Genomic DNA, 13,499 nt, shown 5'->3' with positions numbered 1-13,499 from the left:
AGAAGGCAAAAGGGGAAGTACATGACATACCTTGGCAGACGATGGACAGGGATAATTTGGTCTACAGTTTACCTTCATTAATGACAAGGGCCAGCAAGTGGATATATGTATTCGAGAAGGTGACAGCAGGGATGCCATTGGCGCTAGGGGACATTAGGGGGGTAATTCATAGAATTCAGCGCACAAGTGGTGCACACGGCTGGCGCACAGTGTGTGCGTGCGAATCCCTGCGCCAGCCGCGTGCGCTAAAATCCATTTCCGCGCACAGCGTATTCATGGATTCCAGCTACCAAAACCAGCCGTGGCGCACAGTGGCACAGCGACCCTGCAGCAGCGCCAGTTACGCCCCCAAGAACGCCTCTCGCGCAGGGAAAAGCCATCAAAATCCCCAATCCAGTGCAAAGGGCTGCACTAACCCTGTACCAGCACGGCAAGCAGGCTACGTGTATCACTGGGGTGCGCGGGAAGTACCTCACGTCATTTCAGCTGGGTACGTGCATTTCAGGGGTGCGCGGGAAGTTCCACACGCGATTTCAGCAGGGTACATGTATTTCAGGGGTGCGCAGGAAGTTCCACACGCGATTTCAGCAGGGTACGTGTATTTCAGGGGTGCGCAGGAAGTTCCACACGCGAATCCATCAGGGTATGTGTATTTCAGGGGTGCGCGGGAAGTTCCACACGCGATTGGCCCCGTGCGAGCAGGGTACGTGTATTTCAGGGGTGCGCGGGAAGTTCCACACGCGATTTCAGCAGGGTACGTGTATTTCAGGGGTGCGCGGGAAGTTCCACACGCGATTGGCCCCGTGCGAGCAGGGTACGTGTATTTCAGGGGTGCGCGGGAAGTTCCACACGTAATTTCAGCAGGGTACGTGTATTTCATGGGTGCGCGGGAAGTTCCACACGCGATTGGCCCTGTGCGAGCAGGGTACGTGTATTTCAGGGGTGCGCGGGAAGTTCCACACGCGATTCCATCAGGGTACGTGTATTTCAGGGGTGCGCGGGAAGTTCCACACGCGATTTCAGCAGGGTACGTGTATTTCAGGGGTGCGCGGGAAGTTCCACACGAGATTTCAGCAGGGTACGTGTATTTCAGGGGTGCGCAGGAAGTTCCACACGTGATTGGCCCCGTGCGAGCAGGGTACGTGTATTTCAGGGGTGCGCGGGAAGTTCCACACGCGATTCCATCAGGGTACGTGTATTTCAGGGGTGCGTGGGAAGTTCCACACGCGATTCCATCAGGGTACGTGTATTTCAGGGGTGCGCGGGAAGTTCCACACGCGATTTCAGCAGGGTACGTGTATTTCAGGGGTGCGTGGGAAGTTCCACACGTGAATTCAGCAGGGTACGTGTATATCAGGGGTGCGCGGGAAGTTCCACACGCGAATGTCCAGGCTACGTGTATTTCGGGGTGCGCGGAAAGTATCACACGCGATTCCATCAGGGTACGTGTATTACAGCGGTGCCCGGGGAGCACCACACGTGAATTGCATGTGTGGGTCCTCCCAGGTGTTCCCTCTACACCCTCCACGGCCCCTGCAGGTGGCTCACACCACAGGGGCCTACCCTGCACATGTCCTGCAGGCACCCCATCCACCATGGCCATGCACCCCAGCCAACCACAAATGTCAACTTGCACTACTGCCCACCAACGCATGTCCCCCTGCACCCCCAGCCACCAGGGGCACCCTCCACCAGGCCCCCACCCATGTCTCCCACCACCCCCACCCCCCAGCAGTGCAGGGGCAGCCTCCACCAGGCCCCCACCCATGTCCAACTCATGTCCCCACCACCCCCACCCACCAGCAGTGCAGGGGCAGCCTCCACCAGGCCCCCACCCATGTCTCCCACCACCCCCACCCCCCAGCAGTGCAGGGGCAGCCTTCACCAGGCCCCCACCCATGTCTCCCACCACCCCCACCCCCAGCAGTGCAGGGGCAGCCTCCACCAGGCCCCCACCCATGTCCAACTCATGTCCCCACCACCCCCACCCCCCAGCACTGTGGGGCACCTGCCAGCAGGCCCCCACCCATGTCCAACTCATGTTCCCCACCCCCCCACCCCCCAGCAGTGCAGGGGCAGCCTCCACCAGGCCCCCACCCATGTCTCCCACCACCCCCACCTCCCAGCAGTGCAGGGGCAGCCTCCACCAGGCCCCCACCCATGTCCAACTCATGTCCCCACCACCCCCACCCCCCAGCACTGTGGGGCACCTGCCAGCAGGCCCCCACCCATGTCCAACTCATGTTCCCCACCCCCCCACCCCCCAGCAGTGCAGGGGCAGCCTCCACCAGGCCCCCACCCATGTCTCCCACCACCCCCACCTCCCAGCAGTGCAGGGGCAGCCTCCACCAGGCCCCCACCCATGTCCAACTCATGTCCCCACCACCCCCACCCCCCAGCACTGTGGGGCACCTGCCAGCAGGCCCCCACCCATGTCCAACTCATGTTCCCCACCACCCCCACCCCCCAGCAGTGCAGGTATAGCCTCCACCAGGCCCCCACCCATGTCTCCCACCACCCCCACCAGTGCAGGGGCACCCTCCACCAGGCCCCCACCCATGTCCAACTCATGTTCCCCACCACCCCCACCCCCCGGCACTGTGGGGCACCTGCCAGCAGGACCCCACTCATGTCCAACTCATGTTCCCCAGCCAACATGTCATCACAATCTAAATCCCTGGTCCCTATGGTCAGCCTCCAAATGCAAAACACCCACCCGAGTATTGCATCCACCCACTTAGAAATGGCAATAACATGATAGAACACCAATTGCAAGTTTGGAAACGAACACATGTCCCTCACATACACCCAATGGGTGTCAGTGAATCTCAAAACCCATATCATGATATGCATGAAACCAATGAGATGATACTACACATTGAAGTTTGATCAAAAATATGTATTAAAGGAAACATGAATTGAACCAAAAATAAACTAACAGAAATGGGAATGTAAAAAAAGTAAAAAGAAGCATGTCCGTGAAAAAATGCAAAACCAAAAATCAGAATCCAAAGGAATGGTGTCCAAAGTCACAGTCCACAAAAGAAAATCCAATGGGAAATTATAATTGAAAGCCATTGCTCCATGGGTAAATTGTAAAAAGAAAAGAAAATCCAACTGTGAACTATGTACAGGTGAACAAGCCAGGGTCCATGATCCCAACAAAAGAAATGAAACCTATCTAACAACACTACCTAATAAAAAATAACTATATACAAAAATGTGGCCCATTGTCCAAAAGGTCCAAAGAAAATGCAAAAACAAAGGAAACCTAACACTAACTACATAACTATTTACATGGGCAGCGGGCTAGTCCAACGGCTCACTGGATGTTGTCATGGGCCAGGGCATCATCAAACTCCTGTTCAATGGCTTGGAGGCGGGCATGTTCCCTGGCCCCGAGGTCTCGCAGGGATAAAGCAGTGTCCAGCTCCAACTGCCTGCGAAGACCCTCGAGGCACTCAGCCCGCCTCAGCGCCCTCCGCATGGAGTTCTCCGCCCTGACCATTGTGAGCCTTTCCTCCTCTGCCCACTGCCGCTCCGCACCTATCTGCTGGCCCAACTGCTCCCACACGGAAGCCACTCCCATTCCAGGGTTCTCCTGCCCTCCGGCCGATGCCTGCACCCCTGATGTTGATGGCCCCGAGCCATGATGCCTCCCACGTCGAGCCTGCCGCTGCCTCTGACGCAACTGCCTGTGCCAGCACGACAGCATCCACGCTGATGGAATCCACCGACGCCGTCGTGCACGTGCCCTGCCCGATGATGCCGTCACATCCTCCATCTGCTGGGGTCCAGTTGCTGGTGTGTCCACCCCTGCTGGACCTCCGACTCCCGACTGTGGCAGGGATGGGATCCCCACCGAGGCGGCTGCATTGGTCGGGGCAGGTCCACAGGGGGCCCTGGTGGCATCTGGGCGGGAAGCCGGCATGGAGAACGACTGGTGCATAGTCTCCACAGAGGAGGTGAGGGTCGCCAGATTGGCCGACACATGTAGGAAACCCCCGACCATGGCCGATCCCAACTGGGCCACGTCGGCACGGTGCTCTCTGTGATGACGTGCATGCTCCTCCCGGGAAGCACGCACCTCATCACGAATTGCACCTGTGCGCAACGCGACACCAATCAGGACCTTCTCCATACGGCCAGGGGTCCCCTTGTCCGCAGGTGGAGGGGAGTCAGATGACATGGACATCCCCCCTACCTGCGGACGGGCCTGGGATGGGGGATCCCTGCTGGTGCATGGTGGTGCAGTCACAGTGTCAGGGAAAGTGACATGCACAGGCCCCTCCATGGCGACCTGTGCTGCCTCCTGCCCCTGCCCCTGGACTGCAACACTTGCGCCAGCAGGGATGCCCCCACCAGGCCCCATGTGCGCCTCAGTAGCGGCCTCCTCCTCCTCTGTGGAAACCACCAACCTGGATGGCTCCACCCCGTCTTCCGCCGTTGCAAGCCCCTGTGGGGGCTCACCCACCCCTTCCGCTGCAGCCGTGGGGGCATCCCCGCCGCTTTGCTCCACAGAGCCGTCTCCGCCCTCTTCTTCACGTGGCGCTGTGTAGAGGGAGACATAGAACACAAGCATCAGGGTACTGTACAATGGTCCCCTAGACAGGAAGCAATAGCAGATGAGTGGCACTGTCAAATATCACTTCCATCATGTCCCTCCACAACACATGGCTCAGTGCAGGTAAAACACATGCGGTAGCAGGCATGGCGCATGCTATGGACATTAGCATACATGTCCAAGGGATTCTTGAAACATACAATGTTGTTTTGGAACTCACATGCATCATGGGCCATGCCTATCACATGCACACACTTCACCCTAGTTTCATCCATCTGGCCTCGTACACCACAGACACAGTGGATACAAGGATGACTAGGCTGCATCAGTGAACCTGAACATTGCGACAGACATGTGTCATGCATCCCTGGCATTCACAAGTCACAGACACACAGGTCAGACACACAGACATGGACAGCATACATGTACATGGCATCAACACCCAACCCTCACCCCCACCCATGTCCAGGAACAGAGACTGGCATGCTTTCATGTGGCCATTCCGCATAGGGCAACCCATGTTGCATTTGAACACATGCACCAACCGTGTGGTTCACACATTACTGGTCTCACATGCATGACGTCCCTGCACACACACATGCATACATGGCCTATGTCACACATACAGGCAAGTATCAGACAACCAGCACACTGCGACATGCCCTGTCTCACACAGCAATGCTTGGCCACTTACCGCTCAACTCCAGACGGGTCTGCCTCTCAAGGATCTGGGCGTGGAGCGCTGGGCCTACGCGTTCCAGGACCCTCATCTGGATGGGACTCATGCGGCCCCCGCCCCCCTCCACGAGGCGCCGGGCCTTCAAGAGGGTCCTGGACCTGCAGTCATCCCAGCGCTTCTTGACATGTTGGTAGTCGCGGACTGCCACCCCCTCCGCGTTGATGGCAGTCACGATGTCCATCCAGATCCGAGTCCGTCCTTCCTTGTTGGCGCGCTTACTTCCGAAGAGGGCATCATACTGCCCCAGGACTTGCTCCACCAGGACACCAACTTCGGTGGCAGTGAAGCTGGTGCCCCTCTGCCTCTCTGGCCGGGGGTTGCCAGTGGTGCCAGATGTTTCAGTGCCCGACATGGCAACCCCAGAGGCAGGAGTGGGTGGGCAACTGGGTCCTGGGGCTGGGCTGTGGAGCGATGGTATCCCAGTCGGGAGTCTTTTGTTCCAGCAGGGGTGGACACAGCAAATGGACCCCTGCAGATGGCTGATGTGCAGGCACCAAATGGCAGGGCACGGTGGCAGCAGGCAGGCAGGCAGGCAGGCAGCAGCAGATGGCTCGTGGGAGGCTGCTCGGGGATCTGGGGGGCAGTAATTCGGCCTTTTGGGCAGGAGCGTGGTCTTCCGTGTGCTTACGCATGGCCAGCTTGATACGGAGTGATTTGGCACGTGAAAATCTTGCACGTCTGTGTGTAAATCGAGGAAAGGCCCTTAGCGCGTAAGCGCGTCAGCACGCATACGCGATTTCATTGGACCAAAGGTCCTTAGTGCGTAAGCGCGTCTGTGACGTTTCGCGCACGGGCGTTTCCCTGGCAGGGCTTGTAGATCCCACGTGCCTTTACATTGCTCTGTACGTGCTTTTCGTGGGTTCCGGTGCGTGTGTTTTCCAGCCGTTGGGGTTCACACGCTATTACTTCACAGCGGGTGTTGGCTACGCGTTCTTCTACGCGCAAGGCAGACAGTGAGTGGTAGCCCGCTCCCCCAGGCCCGATCGCGTGAAAAACTTCACGCGAACCCCCGTGATACACGTAGCCCGCTCCCCCAGGCCCGATCGCATGAAAAAATTCACGCGAACCCCCATGATACACGTAGCCCGCTCCCCCTGGCCCGATCGTGTGAAAAACTTCACGCGAACCCCTGTGATACACGTAGCCCGCTCCCCCAGGCCCGATCGCGTGGAAACCCCAGGCACAATAGCAGTATGGGACATTCATCATTGCTGTATATTGGCGCTTTTGTGATGCGCAGGGACGCTACCGCCTGCCTTCGTGTGGCGGACGTGTTTAGGCCTGTGCGTGTCTTTGGCCGTGCACGGCTTTGCCCTATTCGATTCCATGAATATGTGTGGTTCGCGTGCGTGTGGGCGTTCCGTCTGCTTCCCAGCAGTACATCCCAGTTACACCCTTATTTTCGCGCGTTGTTCCCCATTCCGCACGTTACGCCCCGTGTTCCGCCCCCTTTTTGGTGTGTGCGCCGAGGTTGTGCGCTTTCACTGTGCGCGTCGCGCACGCCGTTCGGGATGTTTCAGTGACGTGTGCGCCATGCACAGGTTTGGCGCACATCCCGAGGAAAACACGCGCAGGGACTTCCATGAATCGCACGTGTGCGCGTGCGCCTGTTTTTTCGCGCTTGCGCCTGCTTGCGCATAGATTTTCGGCGCACGTTTGTTCCATGAATCGGCCCCTAAGAGTCTATTGGCAGTATTGGTAGAGGAACGAAGTGACAAGGTTTAATTAACTACTAACATACCTCATGGAGCACCTTTTAACAATTACCAAGCTCTGGAAAAGCTCTGAGAGAGCTGTATCCATATATATCAGATATGGGATCAATATTAGCACATAAAATGAAGCCAGATCAGGACCCTGCGGAATACATCTGATCAATATAAGAAATGGGGACGCAAGAGAATAAACAATAAACAATCGCGGGACGATAAAATACCTTTATTCTATCACATTCTAGTGAGGGAGCTCCACAGATATGCAGGCTTCCCCAGAAAAGGGATAGAAGCAAAGGGATGGCCCGAGATACATGCGACTATTGTACATTTTTCTGAAAGAAAACAGGAAAAAGTCCAGGGGGCAGTAGATAATGAAGTGAAAGCAGAAAATAAACTTGTGCAGAAAAAACTGGTCAAAATAAGCATGGAAGGGGTAGTGCTCATGGGACCAGTTAATGTTCCACCCGCCCAACAGGTGGGGGGACGACTTCCAGTAACAACGGAAGTGCAGCAAGAGGGATATACACAAGCAGAATATAACCAGCAATGGGGAATACAACTGATGCAACAGCAGCCCGGATTTATAAATGCACAGCAGTCTGGATTTTCACATGCAGGGAGAGCAACCCCTAGGATTGATCTCTATACAACTCCCACCAGTTGATCCTCCAAGCTACCAGGAGGACCTTACCTTTGGCACTGGTTTGGAATCACGATCACCTTGGTCCCTGAACCATAGGACTTGACACCTGGTTCACTAGCCGTGGCCACAAATACACCAGACTCTGGTGGGGGACGCATTTGGTTGCTTTTCCCTACCACATACAATCAGGACGTGTTGGGGTTTTGTTTTTCTTTTTTCTTCCTTTGTCCCGTTTTTTATTGGATAGACTGTTTATTCAGTTATATATTTTGTGGATGGTTTTTGTTTGAAAATGTTCATTCCTTGCCAACACTTGAGAGTATGTCTTACACTATCTGATGTAATTTATTATGCACACTAATGGTCACTGATTCTTTTGAAAGTGTCATTTCTGTAAAGACTCCTTTTTGGAGATCATTTTTACTTGTTAGACAATAACTGCAAAATTAATAAATAGCCACTAAGCTATTACAGCAGTTTTCTTTATGTATTGTTTTTTGCTCCAAGGCAGTAACACTGGATGCTTCGGGGTAGCCTGAGATATCAAACTAATCATATATCCAGAGCATATGGGTTCTACATTCATTGTTATACAGGCGAATTAGCCTTAAGCCTTCTGTTTGTAAAGAACCACACGGGAAGTAATAGTGTGTGTAAAAATATTTTTGTCGGGATGAGGTCAGTTCCTTGTTCGTATAATAGCATTTTCGATGCCCTTTACCTGACCTTCCCAATACATAGGGCCTTCCCTCCTGTTTACTTGGGAGAGCAGCCCCGTACATGGGACAATATCAGACAGGAAGGGGATCTTGTGCAAGGGGAAGCAGATTTGGATATAGAGGTATGCCCCTCCTAGTTTGGAGGACAGTGTTTTGGCTGTGGAAATGTTGGTCACTATGCCTGAACATCCTTACTTATTCAACATACAGGACAGCAAGGAGAAGTGCACCCACAGCAGCAATATACACAGACATACACACAACCTCAACAGATGCAAATGATGCCACAGCAACAGATGCAAATTCAACCTATACAGACGCAGGTCGTGCCAACACGGGGACAAGAATCAGCCCAAGGGGGAATGATAGCTGGATCGCAGGGTAACATAAGCCTATTTCAGGCAGCAGTGCAGACACACGCACCAGAGAAGGTGACAATATTGGGACAAAATTAGGTGCTCGATTACACAGGGATTGCAGTGGTGGGTGAAAATCCATTCATATATACAGTTTCCCAATAGGGGTGCCCAGGGGAAGTACGAGTGTGTCCTGTCCTAGCAGTATCTGAAGACCCTGAAGAGGACCCTGAGGGAGCAGTTCAAATAGGCCATAGGGACTTTTTTTTAATAGATACTGGAGCTACTAGATCCTGTATAAAAGAAAGGTGGTTCTAATGCCCAACAAGAAATTGGACATGCAAGGCTTTTCGGGGACCATCCAAGCAGTTCCTCTAACAAAAGATTTACCACTGACAAAAGGCACGCAACATATTATAGCACCATTATTGTATTCAAAAGACACACCTATTGACATATTAGGAAGAGATTTGCTAAGTAAATTGAGTGCCACTATTTCCTTTTCAGAGAAAGGGATGGTGTGCACCACACCTGGGATGTACCCAGCCAGGGTAGCAGTGTTGATACAAGAATACTATGCACACAGCACATTGAGTGGGATAGCACACACACAGAGATGTTCTTGTTTGGAGTGCAGCTATTGCTAGGATAGCTCTCAGGGATACAAAGAAAGGTCTTTTGACTGTCAAATGATTTTGTATTCAGACCACAGTGCCCCTCAACCATCAAACCATGTGCACACACATTGCTATACCTAGAGGAAGTAGTAGTGAGAACAGATATGGTTATACTGGTTGCAACAGATGACGAAAACATGGAGTGGTGATCAATACTGTGTATCGATCCCACACTAACACTGACTGGAGTAACAGACACAGAGTTGTTCGCTACAAAAGATAAAGCGGAGGAGGAGATAGTGTTCCAGTTGAGCATTACCTGTCCTGTACAGATAAAAGAAAGAGAAGGCCACCAGAAGACACAATTGGTGAAACAAGAGTCCGAAATACATGTAGGAGGATTTGGAAAATGTTACAAAGCATTTATGGACCAAAGAACCCCATGAGATGGGTATAATGAAAAGGGCCGGAGCAATGCACAGTAAGATAAAGGAAGGAGCACTGCTGCCACGAGTGAAGCAATACCCCCTCTCACGAGAAGCAGATGAGGGCATATATGAGACACTACATGCCTTATGGCAGCAAGTTATCATACAGAAATCTACATCACCATGCAATACAGCAATATATCCAATTAAAAAATCAAAGGGTGCTGCTTGGAGATTCATACAAAATCTCTGCTCTCTTAAAGTCATTTAAGCAGAATGTCCACTAGTTCCAAACACTGCAACAATTTTCTGCAGCTTCCCAGCAGAGGCACGCTACTTCACAGTAGTGGATTTGAACAATGCTTTCTCCATTGCTCTGCATCTGGAATCCAGGTATCTCACTGCATTTATGTATGTCCAGACCAGTTTTGAACACACGAGATGCCCCAAGGGCACTATAAATGGATTTGAGCAATCTGCGAGTAGCAACTACAATTATACAATACATGGATGATCTTTTAGTGTGTAGTACAACAGGAGATGAGTGCAGCATGGATTCAGTGACACTAATAATGTTGTTGGCTGACAAGGGGTACAAAGTGGACAAAATTAACACCAGAAAGGGTTGAAGCAATACATAAAACACCCCGGCCTAAGACAGTGAAAGAAATGCAACAGTTCCTGGGTCTGTGCAATTACTGCAGAGCATGGTTTTTAGATTACTCCACATACACCAAGACACTTCTCCAGAGACTTAAGGAAGCTCAGAAAAACAAAAAGCAATATAAAATGGACAGCTGAGGTTAATGAAAATGTTGACAAGTTTAGAAAATGAGCTGGTACATGTACCAGCATTGGGCACACCCAATTATAAAGAGAAGTTTCATTTGTTTCCTCATTCAGACGGTAAAGTAATGACAGCCATACTGACATAAAAGAAAGGACAGGGACATAAGCCACTTGTATATTACACTGGATCACTAGACCCAGTAATGCAGGGATATTTTACTTGTGAGCAGGCACTTGCTGCCACTGCATTCACAATTGAAATAGTGTCAATGATAATAATGGGATGCCCAGTAATATTGTATGTGGAACATGCATTGTTTGCAGTACTGGAAAGGTCCAGATCAACGTTGACAACTCCGAGAGCATCCATTTATGAAATTATACTAACAAACCCTGTAATAGAAGTGGTAAAATGCAGGACGGTAAACCCAGCAGAATTCATTGCAGAACCAATAGAGCGGGGAGATTATGCACACAATTGTGTGGCGTGCATGGACAGGAGTGAAGGGAACCCCCTGGTAAAAGAAGAAGTAATTGAGGGGAGCATGATTTATATCATGATTTATATTGATGGATCTTCAAATATCGACCCATATTCAGGACAAAAGCATTCTGGTTCAGCAGTAGTAGGACACAAGCATAGAATCCATAAGGAAGGGGAATTCACAGTTTTCTCCCAAACACAACTGCTAGCAAAATACTCCGCGCAAGCGGCAGAATTGGTTGCATTAATTGAGGCACTAAACATGTCATAAGGACATGCAGTAAATATCTTTTCGGATTCTGCGTACGTAACATCTACAATACATTCAGGAATAGCGAGATGGGAAAGGAGAGCGTTTAAGAGAAGTGATGGAACTCAGGTACAACATTCAGCACTCTTGAGTAAATTATTGGAAATGCTACCACTCCCAGTCGAATTAACAATAATAAAGTGCAAGGCCCATACGGGGGGCAAGATTTTATTTCATTAGGTAACAAAAGAGCAGACAGAGCAGCAAAACAAACAGCATATTGGCCAGAAGGGACACATGTACAGTTCCCTGGCTAGAAGAAGAAAATAACACTTCTAGCATTGATGAAAGCAACTAACAGACAAAATGCACTGTCAGAGGGCTTCAATGCAACACTGATAGTGCAGATAATAGAATTACATGGGGAAGCACTAAATGATGAAAAAGAACTGTGGAAAAAAGATGGAGCTCTCTGTCTCCAACAGATTTGATAATGAACAAGGTGGTAATACCAAGAAAATTGTTGAATGTGGCCCTGGAACAGCTTCACTACCCTGCCCATGTATCAAAAGAGCATGAAGCTACAAGGATAAATGAGGATTGGTTTGTGCCAAATTCACATGAATACGTGTCTGAATTTGTAAACAACTGTTTAATTTGTCAACTATAAGGAACATTACTGCGACCAGAAGGACCCTTCCGGCACTTGCATATAGATTATGTTGATATGCAAGACAGATGTACCTATTATAGATACATGCTTAGTGTGGTATGTCTGTTTTCACGCTGGCTTAAGGCTGGTCTCTGTGCCCATACTGACGCCCGTTCAGCTGCAACATTTTTGGTGAGGGAGATATGTCCAAGGTGGGGGATCCCAGACGAAATTCGCTCTGACAATAGTTAGCATTTTGCAAACTATTTGATTGGGGAAAGTACTGCCCTTCTGGGAATACGGCACAAGCTATGTACCATTTACTGCCCACTAGCCAATGGTGTGGCTGAGAGAATGGATGGCTTATTAAAAGAGCGCTTGGCTAAGCTAACACTGGCGCTTCGTAAGTTATTGTTTGACTGCTTACCTCTTGCTATCTTTGCTTTGTGAAATTCGCTGGATGAGACCATCACCTCACTCCTCATGAAATTGGTACTTGCCAGAGAATGCATGCGCCTATATCACTGGCACAAACCATTTCTGATGCTGACTCTTCTCCTAATATCTTGGGGGAGGAGTTCCATATGTACCTCACAGAACTTACAAGACTGCTTGCCTATATATCTCATCAGACAAATCCAAGAATACAGACAGAGCAGGTAAGTAAAATAAACAGTGGCAAGCAGGTAAGGGAATTTCCATGAGCAGCACTCCTCTTGCCTGGAGAGAAGGTTTTTATAAAAAATCACACCAGGAAGTCGAAAGAAGAATATTTTGCTGGTCTGCATACAGTGATATACTCCACACCAACAGCAGTCAAGGTTGAAGGTCGCTGAGGATGATTCATCACACTGACGTATGCAGGGACAAGAGCACCAGCCCCCCTGGAGAAGATGGGCAGAGCGGAACATGATGGGGAGTATACATCAGCTTTCATTAACTTTATTCTCAACAATAATGTTTTATAGAAGACCAACAAGGGAAGGAGGAGAGGGTGTTTTACAGGAGAATGTTGTTGGAAACAGATGGCAAAAAATGTCTTCTCTATGGAGTAAAATAATATTAACATGCATTAGTATAGGATTAACATTATTATTATGTTTTTTCCTTAAAGAAAGAAGTAGTATACATTCAAACATTAGGGTGAATAGAGCCAAAAGAAATGTGTTAAATGAAGAGGAGTTCCATCATGACACTAAAAGGGGGTGAGAGAGAACATCTGGTAATGTCTGGTACGATGAAATATTACGTGTGGGAATAAAAATGGTGAACAGCACATGTTACATTTGCTCACTCATACCACACGCACCCAAGCTTTTCCTACCTCAGGCTGAATCATATGAGGAAGCAGGATGCCTAATGCACCTACCCCTCTGCAAAACTACCAGTCTATTTCAAGGAACAAGTGTTTCTGTCCAGTGGGAGGATGAGGTGTACACAGATAACCATATGCAACTTGACAGGATGGCTAAAAAAAGAGAAACCAAAAAGATGATAGCAGAATATATAACTGACGGCTCTTAAAAGGGAGCAACTGATTAGT

This window comes from Ambystoma mexicanum, chromosome 9 (genome assembly GCF_040938575.1).
Source record: "Ambystoma mexicanum isolate Mex_15411 chromosome 9, UKY_AmexF1_1, whole genome shotgun sequence".
In the NCBI taxonomy this organism is placed as follows: Eukaryota; Metazoa; Chordata; class Amphibia; order Caudata; family Ambystomatidae; genus Ambystoma; species Ambystoma mexicanum.
The sequence above is the reverse complement of the archived record's forward strand: the minus strand, read 5'-3'. Positions refer to the sequence as shown.